Source organism: Eleginops maclovinus, chromosome 10 (genome assembly GCF_036324505.1).
Source record: "Eleginops maclovinus isolate JMC-PN-2008 ecotype Puerto Natales chromosome 10, JC_Emac_rtc_rv5, whole genome shotgun sequence".
In the NCBI taxonomy this organism is placed as follows: domain Eukaryota; kingdom Metazoa; phylum Chordata; class Actinopteri; order Perciformes; family Eleginopidae; genus Eleginops; species Eleginops maclovinus.
In genome coordinates, this window is record NC_086358.1 from 11505340 (window position 1) to 11519335 (window position 13996).

Consider the following 13996-nt stretch of genomic DNA (forward strand, 5'->3'; position numbering starts at 1 on the left):
CTTTGCATTGCTGCAAGGACAATCCATATTACTGCAGTAATGCAATTCATTATTCTTTAATGGAAATGGTCTTTATGCTCAGTGCTCATTCAATGCAACACACTTTGAATTTAGAAATGCCATATATTATTTGAAATGGCATATGATTCGGCAGTTTTCTGAATGGCAGTTACCTAATAGAATTTTTGCCCGCCGCGGGTTAAATCTTAAAAGCTTGAGATTTCAGTGTCCTCATTTAACCCGGGGTATGAACATTTACCGTCACTTTCAGCTCGACTCATTTTGTTTTATCGCTTATACCCAACCAAAGGGAAAATTCATTAATATAGTATGCATCACAAAACCGTTGAATAGAGTAAATGCTGGAAATAGGCTATACATGACAATGAGCAATAAGCATTTAACTTGGTAGTCATTAAGATTTCAACTCATCTCTTTATTTATTTTACACCATTTCTCCCTATTTATGTACAGTGGGGCAAAAAAGTATTTAGTCAGCCACCAATTGTGCAAGTTCTCCCATTTAAAAAGATGAGAGATGCCTGTAATTTTCATCATAGGCACACTTCAACTATGAGAGACAGAATGAGAAAAAAAAATCCAGGAAATCACATTGTAGGATTTTTAAAGAATTCATTATAAATTCCTCTGTAAAATAAGTATTTGGTCACCTACAAACAAGCAAGATTTCTGGCTCTCACAGACCTGTAACTTCTTCTTTAAGAGGCTCCTCTGTCCTCCACTCGTTACCTGTATTAATGGCACCTTTTTGAACTCGTTATCAGTATAAAAGACACCTGTCCACAACCTCAAACAGTCATACTCCAAACTGCACTATGGCCAAGACCAAAGAGCTGTCAAAGGAGACCAGAGACAAAATTGTAGACCTGCACCAGGCTGGGAAAACTGAATCTGCAATAGGTAAGCAGCTTGGTGTGAAGAAATCAACTGTGGGAGCAATTATTAGAAAATGGAAGACATACAAGACCACTGCTAATCTCCCTCGATCTGGGGCTCCACGCAAGATCTCACCCCATGCGGTCAAAATGATCACAAGAACGGTGAGCAAAAATCCCAGAACCACACGGGGGGACGTAGTGAATGACCTGCAGAGAGCTGGGACCAAAGTAACAGAGGCTACCATCAGTAACACACTACGCCGCCAGGGACTTCAATCCTGCAGTTCCAGACGTGTCCCCCTGCTTAAGCCAGTACATGTCCAGGCCCGTCTGAAGTTTGCTAGAGGGCATTTGGATGATCCAGAAGAGGATTGGGAGAATGTCATATGGTCAGATGAAACCAAAATAGAACTTTTTGGTAAAAACTCAACTCGTCGTGTTTGGAGGAGAAAGAATGCAGAGTTGCATCCAAAGAACACCATACCTACTGGGAAGCATGGGGGTGGAAACATCATGCTTTGGGGCTGTTTTTCTGCAAAGGGACCAGGACGACTGATCCGTGTAAAGGAAAGAATGAATGGGGCCATGTTTCGTGAGATTTTGAGTGAAAACATCCTTCCATCAGCAAGGGCACTGAAGATGAAGCGTGGCTGGGTCTTTCAGCATGACAATGATCCCAAACACACCGCCAGGGCAACGAAGGAGTGGCTTCGTAAGAAGCATTTCAAGGTCCTGGAGTGGCCTAGCCAGTCTCCAGATCTCAACCCCATAGGAAATCTTTGGAGGGAGTTGAAAGTCCGTGTTGCTCAGCGACAGCCCCAAAACATCACTGCTTTAGAGGAGATCTGCATGGAGGAATGGGCCAAAATACCAGCAACAGTGTGTGAAAACCTTGTGAAGACTTACAGAAAACGTTTGACTCTGTCATTGCCAACAAAGGGTATACAACAAAGTATTGAGATGAACTTTTGTTATTGACCAAATACTTATTTTCCCCAATAATTTGAAAATAAATTCTTTAAATCCTACAATGTGATTTTCTGGATTTTTTTTCTCATTTTGTCTCTCATAGTTGAGGTATACCTATGATGAAAATTACAGGCCTCTCTCATCTTTTTAAATGGGAGAACTTGCACAATTGGTGGCTGACTAAATACTTTTTTGCCCCACTGTATGTGTCTATGGCCATATACTTAAATACAGATTGGCCGTCAGCTGTCTAACAGTCTTCCTGTTTCAGCATGACTAGTGTGAACTTGACAAGCCTGCACAGAGCCCTCATATCATCCCCATTCAACACCTATGAGATAAACTGGGACGACTGTGAGACGGATCTTATTACCCAACCTCAGTTGTCGACCTTACTCGAAGCTCGAGGTGCTGAATGGAAAAAAAGGGGTTGCGCCTCAGAAAAGTCGATGACTTTATAATGACCTAATACCTAATGTTAAAAAAGGTCTTGCACCGTAAGGATGTAATGTTTAGCAATACTTTAGACAATTTAGTGTAAAAGTATGCAATATTTTAAATGCATCACGTCCTCAAAACAACAAACAACAAAGTGAGTCTGACCTTGTGCTACATGATCAACACAGTCCTGCTATCCTATCGCTGCGGTCTGACATTATTACAGCTCAGCCTGGCCTCAGATGCTGCTTGAACAAATGAGCGTAGCAGTATCAGTCACGGAAGTTCCAAACTCCAAAGTAATCCAGCTTTATCTACCTGTGTTTTGTTTTCCTCGTTTCTCTCTTCTGTCAGCCTCCGTTCATAATTACTTGGGGCTTAGTGGTGTTTTTAAAAAGTCTTTGATGTGCCTCTTAAGAGCACACTGATTATGCAGTGAAAAGATATCCAGGCTGGTCGTTTACTTTTACTTTGTGTTGCTAAGGTCATTAGACGGTGTGGGTTTATTGTTGGGCTTTATGTTCTGTCTCTGTGCTGCAGCAGCATGTGTGCACCCATGCTCTGAGGGTGCGATGTGAGGGTATATATAGCCGAGTGATTGACTGTACAGGTCAGTGTTTGAGGGATAACTGCAGTACAGTGCATTAAGCTGACACCAAATGCAGCAAATCTTTTGTCAGTTAATGGTAGCTTAATGCTGTAAATGGAATGGCACTAGAAACACAGGATTTGAAGGGATTGTCTCTCTAGTAATTGTAGCTCAGTCATCATGGAACACTGCGCTGTTGCCAAGCACCATTTTGAAGATTTTGCTCGGAACCATCATGTGTGCTGCATTAATGACTGAATAACACCTGAAACTATTTTTCAAGAGCACAGCATGAAGTTAATTATAAACCTAGGAGAAGGACAGATGTCACATTTTAATCCTGGTTACAGTCACATACAGATCCAGGATAAGTGATTTTGCTAATGTGATTATAAAGCAGAAGTGTTGGAACAATTCAGTGTATTGGGACTTCTCATCAAATAAACCTTGTGGTTGAGGCCAAATTATTTATCTAAATGACCTAATGCATGATATTCTAACGTACTGCAATTTTATGGTATGGTTAAATCATTTACATAAACGTAGTGTTCGCTTAATTCTGACAGGATAAATCCAGATGTGCTGTTAATCCACAGCACTCAGAAAATCCTTTATACGTTTCTACCATATGCACAGCATTTATTGAAAAGCCCTATGTGTATTACATATACTTTACATTCATATTTTATATTTATTTTACATTTATATTGCTTTAAGTTGTGCACTTGCAGCTCGCACATAATACGATGTGAGAGAGACTGCAGTGACAGTATAATACTTACTACAGACATTGAGCCTCCCTCAGTGTGTACAGTACACGTCATTTAGACCCATCCCTACTGTGTATGATCGGTTAGATGACCACAATGAAAGGACCCAGTTTACTGTATGTCAGCCTGCTGCTGTTTTCATGGAGGACTTCTTGCTTGCACTGTAGCCTGCAGACATTGAAGCCTTATTATTTTCCACTCACTTTGCCCCTACTGAATTGTGCTTTTCTTTGTTATTTCTTACTCGCCGTATTAAGTTTGCTTTGTGTGCACCGCCTGCACCCAGGTGGCTTCTTGGGAGCTTGATGGATTCAGAGGAAGCCTGTAATCCATACGTCAGTGAACATGCATGCTAGATGGAGATCAGACCTCAAGAAAGGATATGTGCTGCAGAGGCTGCCTGCTCGTCAGAATGCATCAGAGCACTCTTACCTCTCCTCTTCGTCTCTCTACAGAACGTCATATTTCTCTTCTCACTCATTTTTTGTTCTCTTCCTTTCATTCTGTGCCCCTTTGTTGTTTTCTTTCTGTCTATCTCTCTCTCTTTGCCTCCGAGCTACGCTGAGGTTTCAAAGCTGATGGTAACTAGAGAACTCCCCTGCTGCTCTCAGATTCCTCCTAGTCATCCTTAGCAAAGGAAAATGACGCACACTCTTCCACACACCTCCAAATATGAAAAACAAGAGCAAGAGACTAGAATAAACAGGTGCATAGGTCTATAGTTTTCACTCTGCTTGAATGGAGCAGAATTGAATGTGAACAAAATAGACAGATAATAATGAAGAAGGAAGATGAAGCCATAGAGAAGATTCCATGAGCAACGATAGAAACCCTGGGACCGAGGGGAAGAGACAGCAAAAGCCATCTTGTCTTGTCGATAAGCTGTATCGATTTGTCGGCTCAACTGAATCTCATGAAAAGCAAGTATTAGAGTTACTTTACAGGCCACAAAAAACTATAGTTTTAAATGTTAATTAATTGCACTGTACTGTTTAACAGGACTTGGTGTCATGCCAAAATGAGCTGCCATGCTTAAGCAAAGACTGGACAGAATAATACTGTTAACATAGATGTTAACAATGTTGGATTTAAAATCTAAAAATGGTTCAAATTGACAACATGTCTACCTTGACAGCTGACCCTGACTTGCACCTGCTGACGTCAATAATTTGCATCTGAAAACAGTCAGTGTTATATGCTGTAACCTCAAGCCACATATAATTAGTATGGAAACAATGTACCAGAAGGAGCTTGTTTGACCACGTTTTTTAAAGTTATTAAGCAAACCACAAGCTTGGTTAAGCTTCACAAACATATGGATTTTAAGTATTTTTTCTTGTGTAATTAGACATTGAACATGTGTGGTTGGGACTATTAAGAGAAATCAAACAAGCCATTTGAAGATGTAGCCTTTGTCATTGGTCCTTTTGGTAATGCATAACTGTTAATTCAATAAACAATAAGTAGATTTTTTTTAATCAAAACATCTGTTAGTCGCAGCGCCATTGTAATGAACTCAGCTTTTCCCCTTTACCTAAGAAAACTCCCTCCCTCTGTTATTCTGCCTCTGGGCCTTTTGGAGCCCCAGCTGACTGGGCCCCTACTGCAAAACAGTGGGGAACACATGCTGTACACGCCACTACACCAGCGCACACTGACAACAACACCCAGGTGGGATCATGTGGGGAGAGCAGCAGAAGTAGGAGTTCACAGAAACACCTTGTCCTCTCCAGCAGCAGACGCACATGATTCACCTCAACTGCTTGGCGTTGTTGTTTCGCTCCCAGGGAAAAAATTGGTCTCATAATGAATAATCCTATTACCACATGAAAGGTAACATCTGGCTTGCTCCAAAAGCAGTCACTCTTTCATAGGAGAGCAATTTGTTTTCTGGATGAATGAATATCCCTCCCAGCAAGCCAGGCCACGCCAAGTCAATGCCCACTTCACACACACTCCTGCACACTTTGCAATATTTTGGGGAGAGTCGTGCCACAAAAAGCCATATGTGCAGAACAGATCCCTACATCTCTCCCTGACAGTGCTCTCTGTTGACACATGACATTAAAGCGTGTAAATGCTTTGTCTGTACCTCTGTTCTACCTTTACATCTTCATATACTTCGACATTTGTAGTGATGTGCACGTCCTGCGGCCACAGCCAGGCATTACTGCGTGAAGTGAAGGCTGAAATGACTGATTTCTAAAAATAAAGATCTGCTTAGAAGCAGTGGGCCAACATGCCCATCACTCCTGGACGGCCATGCCCAGTTCTCACAGAGGCAGCATGGGGGTTAAAGGAAGACAGGCAGTGACAGATGAATTTCTTTTTCTTTCCGTCCGTTTCATATAATTGTTCTTACATGACATAAATGAGGCTGTGACAGCAGGTATGTACTTTTCATGTCGGTACATAATACCCATCAATTAAAAAAAAAGAGGAGAGAATCCAATATCCTTTCCCGGAATACTCTCTATTGTTTCTCACAGACGATGTCTTTTCCCTTTGCTCTACAGTATATCTCTTTCTCTCTTTATCTATCTTCCCTCAGCCCTCTGAGTGTCTGCGCAAAGTGAAATAGAGCAGAGGGGAGATTGTATCGGAGCGTTGATGTGAGATAGGGTTGATGGGGAGACGAAGAGCGATGGCAGGAGGTTCCGTGGAGATGAGTGGGAGTGACATGCGTTTTGTGTGGCATCTGAAGGACAGTGGAGATGTGAGGGTCCTCTCTCTCGTTCTCTCCCTCCTTCCTACACACACACACACACACACACACACACACACACACACACACACATTCTTCAAAAATCTGTAAGTAGATGGTGACTTTATGCAGTCCATTGATCTAGGTTAGCCTTTAGTTGAGGTCCTTCTTCAGATGCAGCCAGCTGTCTGATGCCCGGCTCTCATTACCTATTTCGCTGTGATGCAAAACACTGCTGCCTCCATACGTGGGACAACAGCCTCATGCAATTTTCCTTTTGGTTCAGACACCGGTGTGGTTTATGTAACGCTCACTCAGCTTCAAAACTGAGAGGAAATGCAGCATCATGCAAGCCCTTGTACGTAAGCACTGTTTTAGCTCTGTATGCTGAGCCAGTCAGGTTAAATGTCGATCAGAATTCTCTCAGGAAACAGAAAACCGACATGCCAGGTCTCATAAATGTCAGCTACAAATAGCAGTGAGTATCTCACCTCATATTCAACCTGAGATATAAACAATTTTTTATGTTTAAAGTTTTCTAAACTGACTGAATTGTCTCTTAAAGTCAGCACATTCCACAGACACTGGCTGAAATGTCCCTTAACCACTTCACTCGAGCATCAGAGGAAACTAAGCCGAACTAAAATCAATCTGAGCTTTACCTCCTTTCATCTGCCACACGTATTGGATATTTGATCAGCCGATCAAAAGGGAAAATTTCCAGTGAAAACATTCCCTGTGGATAATCCCAGGCTCAGTCCCACATAGTGAGCAGATCCCTCGGATTTCCCACCTCCAGAGGTTATTCGAACAGACTTTCCTCCGCTGCAGTTGCAGACTGAGAGGTGAAATCGAGGAGAGGACGAGAGCAGAGAAGATCGACTCACCTCAGACTGTGAATCACTGACGTAAAGGATGCGTTAGCCTAGATCCCTGGTTCTGCCCATGCATGCCCGTGTCCTTAGTGGATTAGAGGCGAACTGGAAGAGGAAGCTATGCCATGGCAGAAGTTAAGAGGACAGGCAGGCGGCGGCACACGGGCGGCGGCAGTAGTTGGAGTAGTTGTTGCACATCGGAGTCCTCTGATCCAGTGGCATGAGGTTCCTCTTCATCCAGTCAGAGTCAACACTCCCCCTCTCTTCTCCTCCTCTCAACCCGCTCTCCTCTGTCCCCCTTTCCTTTTCCCCGGCACCGTGTCGACAGGGGCTAACACTCACTCCCACATGCATTCACACACTCACACAGGCACACACACAGTAGCTGAACTCCAGACGCCTCAGCGACAGAGCCCACGCAGGCGGAATATCCCCATCGTGCCGCCGCAGTTCTCCTCTCTGGCTTTCTCCTCTTTTCTGCGTGTGTGCATCTGAGAGTGTGTGTGTAGAGAGAGAGAGAGAGAGAGAGCGAGAGAGAGACTGACAGAGAGAAAGATGGGGGGGATTAGGCAAGAGGGGGGAGGGAGTATTGGAGAGAGAAAGAGGGAGGAGGAAAGGTTGCAGTGGAGAAAGTACAGTTACAGTTTTGGCTACACCTGGCATGCTCGTGCAACATCATATCATCTCAAAGCAGTTTGGAACTCACTTCGTGGAGACAATATTCCCAGGAAAACTTTTGTCCTTTTTCTCAGATTCCTGTAGCCAATCATGCCAGCTTTTGTCTTGAGGGATCTGTTTGATCATGTCTTTAATAATTGCCTAGCATAGTGTGACGCTTGTCATGTTTTGTCAACCTTGAGAGTTTCATCACAAGTCCATCCACCTTCTGTCGTCTCAGTCAGTCCTCACTGCTCTTATCTTTGTGGGGGAAGAATGTTCCATCTGCTTGCCGCCCCCCTCCTCTCTAAAGATGGTTTTCCTGATCTCATCACAGATTTGCATCCATCTGTCATGGGCTAGTTAGTAGTTAACACCGTTTTGTGAAGGAGAATACCTGCTTTTCATCTGGGAATGTGAAATTTCCTCTTCGACTTAATTGGATCGTGGTGGACTATTGTTATGTTCAAACGACAATAAGGAGGGAGGGAATAACACTCATAGTGAATCCTTGATCATGTGAAAATTCGAGCAGTATTTTATTCCCGGTTGTTTGGTTTCAGTGCTTCTCTCTCTCACAGGGAAACCCTGACTCCTGCTTTAAGCCTCAGGTACCATGGTAATGAGCTGCAGCTTTCCAAACAGCAACGATGCTGCCATTTGTCTTTGTGCATCCAAGTTTGTATATGTGACATTGTTCATCTACCTTACAGTATATTTACCAAGGAACCAAAATATTTACAAAACACAGCTGCCCATAATGCATAGAGGAAGAATCAGGCCACATCCTTCATCATTTAAAACTTGCACATATTTCTTTTTTCAAAATTAATTTAAGCTTGAATTCAGTAACATAGAGCTGAGCTTTGTAAACCTGCATTTGGGGTGAAAATAAACCATTTAAAGCTCTCTTGCATATTTAAGATATTTCCTAGAGATTATCATGTAAAATCATCAAATCTGATCCAGATTTGGAATAAAAAGGGCTGAAACGTGTTTCAGGAATAACAGACAAGACGTGACATTACAGCCGAGTCTCAGTTGCACTCTCTCTCTGCCTGGCCATTTATGACGTGAAAAAAAGAAAATGTTGCTTTTTTTTCGTTTATCCCATCGACTTTGTGTGCGGCTATAAATGGATCAGGTTTTTTTTTTGACATAAAATACCCCCACTTTCTTGCTGACTGACTGCACCTTCAAGGTGCTGAACACTGCACTCACACACTCACAACACAGCTTTATGAGACCGACTGCTTGTTTGGTAGTGAGTAAACACATCTGCTTCTCAGCCTTGTTTTTTGCTCTGCCAGGTAACCACAGGCTGCAGGTTTGACACAGGAGGAAGCTGAATAATATCTGTGAAGATTTGACCTTGCGAGATGCTTACCAGATGTTTTGGATCTGAACCCAGGGGTTAATGGAACTCCTGGAGGATGGATACTGTATATGCGGTTGGAATAAGCTTTACTGTTTGCTTTCATTGGAATCTGCTTTTGTTTGTGTAAGCTTGTGAATCTCAGAAGGATAAACCAGTGGCAGGGGACGAGTCAGCCTCGATTGATTTCTTTGCTTCAAAGTCAAGTCCTCAGGGGAATCCTGTGTGGTGTCCTCGTCCCCATGCATGTATGCTAAACACAGTTCTGTAGTTAAAGGAGGATGCTGTCCTTCATTTATTTGCTGTTTCATTACACAGTGAGACCCAGGGCTCCGCTCTGCCAACAGCATCCTGCCACCAACAGACAATCATTGACCAATGGTGTCATTCTCTCAGACGAATTGAAAACTCAAAAGGCTAAAATGGGTCGCAAAAACACAGCCTGCATAGGCTGCCATTAATGTACCCTGGCTCTCCCAAGTAAATACTAAAATGGGAATCACAGAGAAAGCAAGATAAAGAGAGGCAGAAAAAAGACATGCCGATACATTGTAACCGTGGACACGTGAGGAACATTATCTTGACCAATGTGGTGTTGCTTAACATCCTCGCCATATCTTCCACGACTACAACAGAAGTGCAGTACTTAAGTGCGTAACTAACTTGAGACATAAATGAAGTGTTGTTTCCCACGTGAATGAAACATCGGTCTCCTGGGTGAAACTCTGATGTTTTTCTGAAGAGTAGACATGATGCATACAAAATGTAACGCCATCTATTGTAGAAACATCTAAATCCATCTTCCAATCATTGTTGTATGCATGCCTCAAACATGAAGAGAGGAGGGGGTGCATATTATGTAACCGCAGTGTCCCCATTTCAAGTCCAGTTGTCGTCCTGGTTTCATGTTGCCCCCTCTTCACTATCACCATAGCAACTAAGAAAAACACTACACCGTACATGCGGATCAAAAGCGACAAATGAATTAATTAAAGATTCCAAATGTCATCTTACACTGAAATCAGTAAAATGAAAAACAATGCTGAATTACATCAACGTCGCATAACAGTTGAATAGACACATAGCTTCTGTCACTCGGGTACACAGGGGTTACTGATTCCTTAGAAGTGATCTGTCTCATTATCACCCCCCACACCTCTTATTCTCTGCTCATACTGCTAATTGGTTCCGTATGTGCTTCGGAAAGGAAATTATAAATAGATTAACACAATAAATAAACCAATTCACCCAAATATATAAACTGTTCTTAAACTTCTGATTCCCAGAGTGCATTTGGATGCAACTTTTCTTTCGCCGTCGCAACTCCCAATCTTTCCCTGAGCTGCTGAGTGCATTCATCCACACAGAGTCCATTAGAGTGTTGAGTGTCATATCTGTATGGAACCGTATTACTGGATAGTGAAGAGAGCTGTCAATTTATTCTATCTTAGATCTCACAGCAATCCTGAAAGGGAAACTGTTGTGTGCCTGTGAGTGTGTGTCTGACAGGCTGATGTGATGTGGGGACTGCTCTGCCCCGGCAAGTCTCCAAGTGAGAAAGAAAGCTGAGAATGTGCCGAGCTGATACGTCAGCGAGAGTCTGTCCCCATCTGCTGCTGCCTTTTGGTCTTTTCATCAAACGTGCTCTAAGCGCTAATCGTGTCATAAAAACCCAAAGCAAAGTCCAAAATTTGATAGATGATCAGCTTTGAAGGTACTTGCAGTTGCCTCCAACCACACTATGTAGCTGGCCTTTATTGCCCATCTGGACATTGTACATCAACTCCTTATTGACTTATACAGTTCCCTTCACGCTCCAGTCCATCCATACAATCTGACACAGCAACAATGGGCAGGAGTCGGTGACATCCATTTCCTTTCCAGTCAATGATGTAGGCTTGGAATTGAACATGCCTAGCTTCCTTTGGAGAGAAAAGTGGCCTCAGCTCTATGGGGTTTCTTGTGTAAATTAAGGTGTCTGTTCGAGGAAGGATAATGTTTTGATGTATCAGAGTGTGAAAGTGCTTCCTGGAGCTTGTCTAAGTCGGATGCTGTCCGAATGAATGGCATAACGGGTCACTTTCATGGCTGGCTGCCCAAATTCTCCATGTTTATTATTTATCGCTACTGTATGTGTTTATCTGGACGTCACAATGCATGACTGAAAATGCTGCTAAAGGAGAAAATAAAGGGAGAATGGCTGACCCGCCTGCCTGGCGCCTTGTTGGCCTGATGTTGGAGCCAAGTGGTGCACTGTTAAGTCCTGCCAGTCGGCCAAGTACCTTGCATGTGTCGGCTCTGCCTCCTTGTGACAGGGCATTGTGAAAAGAGCTCAAGGGCTGCAGCCTCTGTTTTTACCTGCACTGTTTGTTTGTGTGTGCGCGCTAGTGGTGTGTAGAAAAAAAGGAGATAGACAGATGGGTTTACCTCTCTCGTACAGAGCAAAAAGGCTAAATTTGATTTTAACGCACCAGCATAAAATCCTTATGAATTTAATTATCATTTTAAAACAACAGTATACAGCTGACTAGGAATCATCAATACATTGTTATTATTCATATTTCCATATATCCTATGATGACAATTCGAATACATTGTTATCTTACAAAAGGAACTTGTTTTTAGGGGTTTGTTTTTTGTTAATTAAATGTTAAGTTTTGTAATACCTTAGAGCCAAACACAGTTCTTTGCTTTGAATATGCATGTTATTACATTTAAATTAATATGTAATTGTATATAAATGTTGTTTTGAGTTAAAAATGGTATGAATTGAACAGATTATGTTACTCTACAGAAAATACAATGTCGAACGAGGCGTGTCTTCCACCTAGCTAAATATAATATATTTGCATGTTGGGTTTTCCTGGTTTTTTCTTTTTCTCTGCGGGACTGTTCATGCAGTTTCACGTTTTTAATTTGAACTGTCATCAGAAAATGTAAAATGGACACTTCTGGATCTGAGCTCCAATAATGCATTCTGTAGGCGAGGATACCAATTAAGATTGTCTTGAGATCTGATGGTGTGCTGTTGGTTGCCTCGGCCAGCAGAACCCGTCATCATATACCCAATGCTTTCCGCTTTACTGCTTCCATGACCTAGCATCGTGTGGATCATTCATGTTTGTTTGCGTCGGAGAAGTGACTGCATTCCTCTCTGATTAAATGGCATAGCGAGGACCTGAAGTTTTTCTCAGTGCTTCTGTGATTTCCGTTGTAATGAGCCAGCAAATTCATATTTCATCAGGCCTGAAGCTAATAGAGAGTAAGAGATAGTCATTTTGTCCCCTTTGGTCATCCCCCTCCTCCGCCTCATCATCTTCCTGTGTCACTCCTCCAGAGACGTGTTGATGCTCTCCGCCTACATCTCTCTAGAGACCGACGTGCCATTTCCCCACTGGCTTAATTAAAGGCTTAAAACAATGCTATGTTTATGGGGCAACCCTTCACTACTACAGCAAACATCAATTTTCGCTTCTTTGCTGTCAGGCGCTAAAGTGAGATGAATTATCAGAGAGATGCGAGATGGAGAGCGGTGTATGATGGATCTGGCTCTGCCCTATAATCACCACTTTTTCATTTCCGCTAAGATTCTGCCTCATTTGCCCTTAAGCTTAAGATGGATATAGAGGCAGGGTTCTGCAAATCTGCAGCTTCTGGACACTGTGATAGGTATCAATCGTAAAAGCTTCTGTTTATTGTTTAGCTTGGGAAATAGTTTTGCTAGATAAATGCTTGAGATTGACAGCTCAAGTGCTGGCTATTAAATGATCAACTTGCGTACCCATCTTGAGCACTTTTTGTTCTGAACTTCAGGTGCCTCATCATCTCCAGTGGAAGCACAATAGCCAAATAAAAAATATGTTTGTTCTTGCTTTGCTCATGTACTTTGGATTTCAGGTTCTGAGCTTTGTTTCAAATTGCGCCATGACAATTACTCAATGGGGCAGTGATGTGCTTTGAGGATTGCTATTCTGAACACTTTTAAATCATCATTTTGCTTCATAAATGACAAATGTAGTGTTTTAAATGTGCAAATTGTGTCAGTTTTTTCTGGTAAAGCCTTGATTTCTTTTATCAAATATCAATATTTATAATTCATCATAGGAAGTGACATATGTTATATACCCAAAAACCAATGATGGGTGGCTCTGCTTTCAAATGGTTTCACATCTTAAAGGAATGTCTACAAATACTTAATTACTTTTTTAATTAATTTCCCTGACTAGAAGGCGCATTGAAATTACATCCAGAAAGAGTGGTGCACATGCTATGGACACTACTACTTTGTCCTAGCATTGTGAGGCAGACCGCTAAAGAAGTATTTCCTGGTTCTCTCGCACTTCTGCTACCTCTCTCTGCTGTCATCACGGTGTCACATACCTCCGTCGCCCACACCAAAATCACAATGGATTTGCCGCCTGTGACTAGTGAGGGAAATACTCATTTTTATCCTCTCCTCTCCTCTTCCTTCACCAGTCTTTTTTTACTTCCTAATTTTTCTCTGCTTTAAAAATTAAAACAATGCATTGACATGGTAACACTGCAGGGATTACCCCAGTAATAAAAGTGTGTCGGATGAGCCATGAAGGTTCTTCTCTCCCCACCCCGCTGGCCCCTCTGGTGGACCTGTGGATTCAGCTGTGTGACAGCAAAAGCTATCACAGTATGCACTTATCAACTTAGAGCTGGAGAGAAGAGTAAACCTGTACTTTCCCATTTT

At 42.4% G+C, this 13996-nt stretch overlaps 2 protein-coding genes across 3 annotated transcripts in view; one reads left to right on the forward strand and one right to left on the reverse strand.

Moving 5' to 3' along the window:
- The window catches only part of LOC134870775 (inhibitory synaptic factor 2A), a 28260-nt gene extending 20660 nt beyond the window's left edge, over window positions 1–7600 (reverse strand). For both annotated transcript variants that reach the window (XR_010166602.1, XM_063893166.1), the window contains exon 1: window positions 7257–7600. The gene's annotated coding sequence lies outside the window, so the exon portion shown is untranslated. The remainder of the gene's footprint in view (window positions 1–7256) is intronic.
- dock1 (dedicator of cytokinesis 1) overlaps window positions 1–13996 on the forward strand; it is a 157038-nt gene that overhangs the window by 86512 nt on the left and 56530 nt on the right. The gene's annotated exons all lie outside the window — the stretch shown is intronic.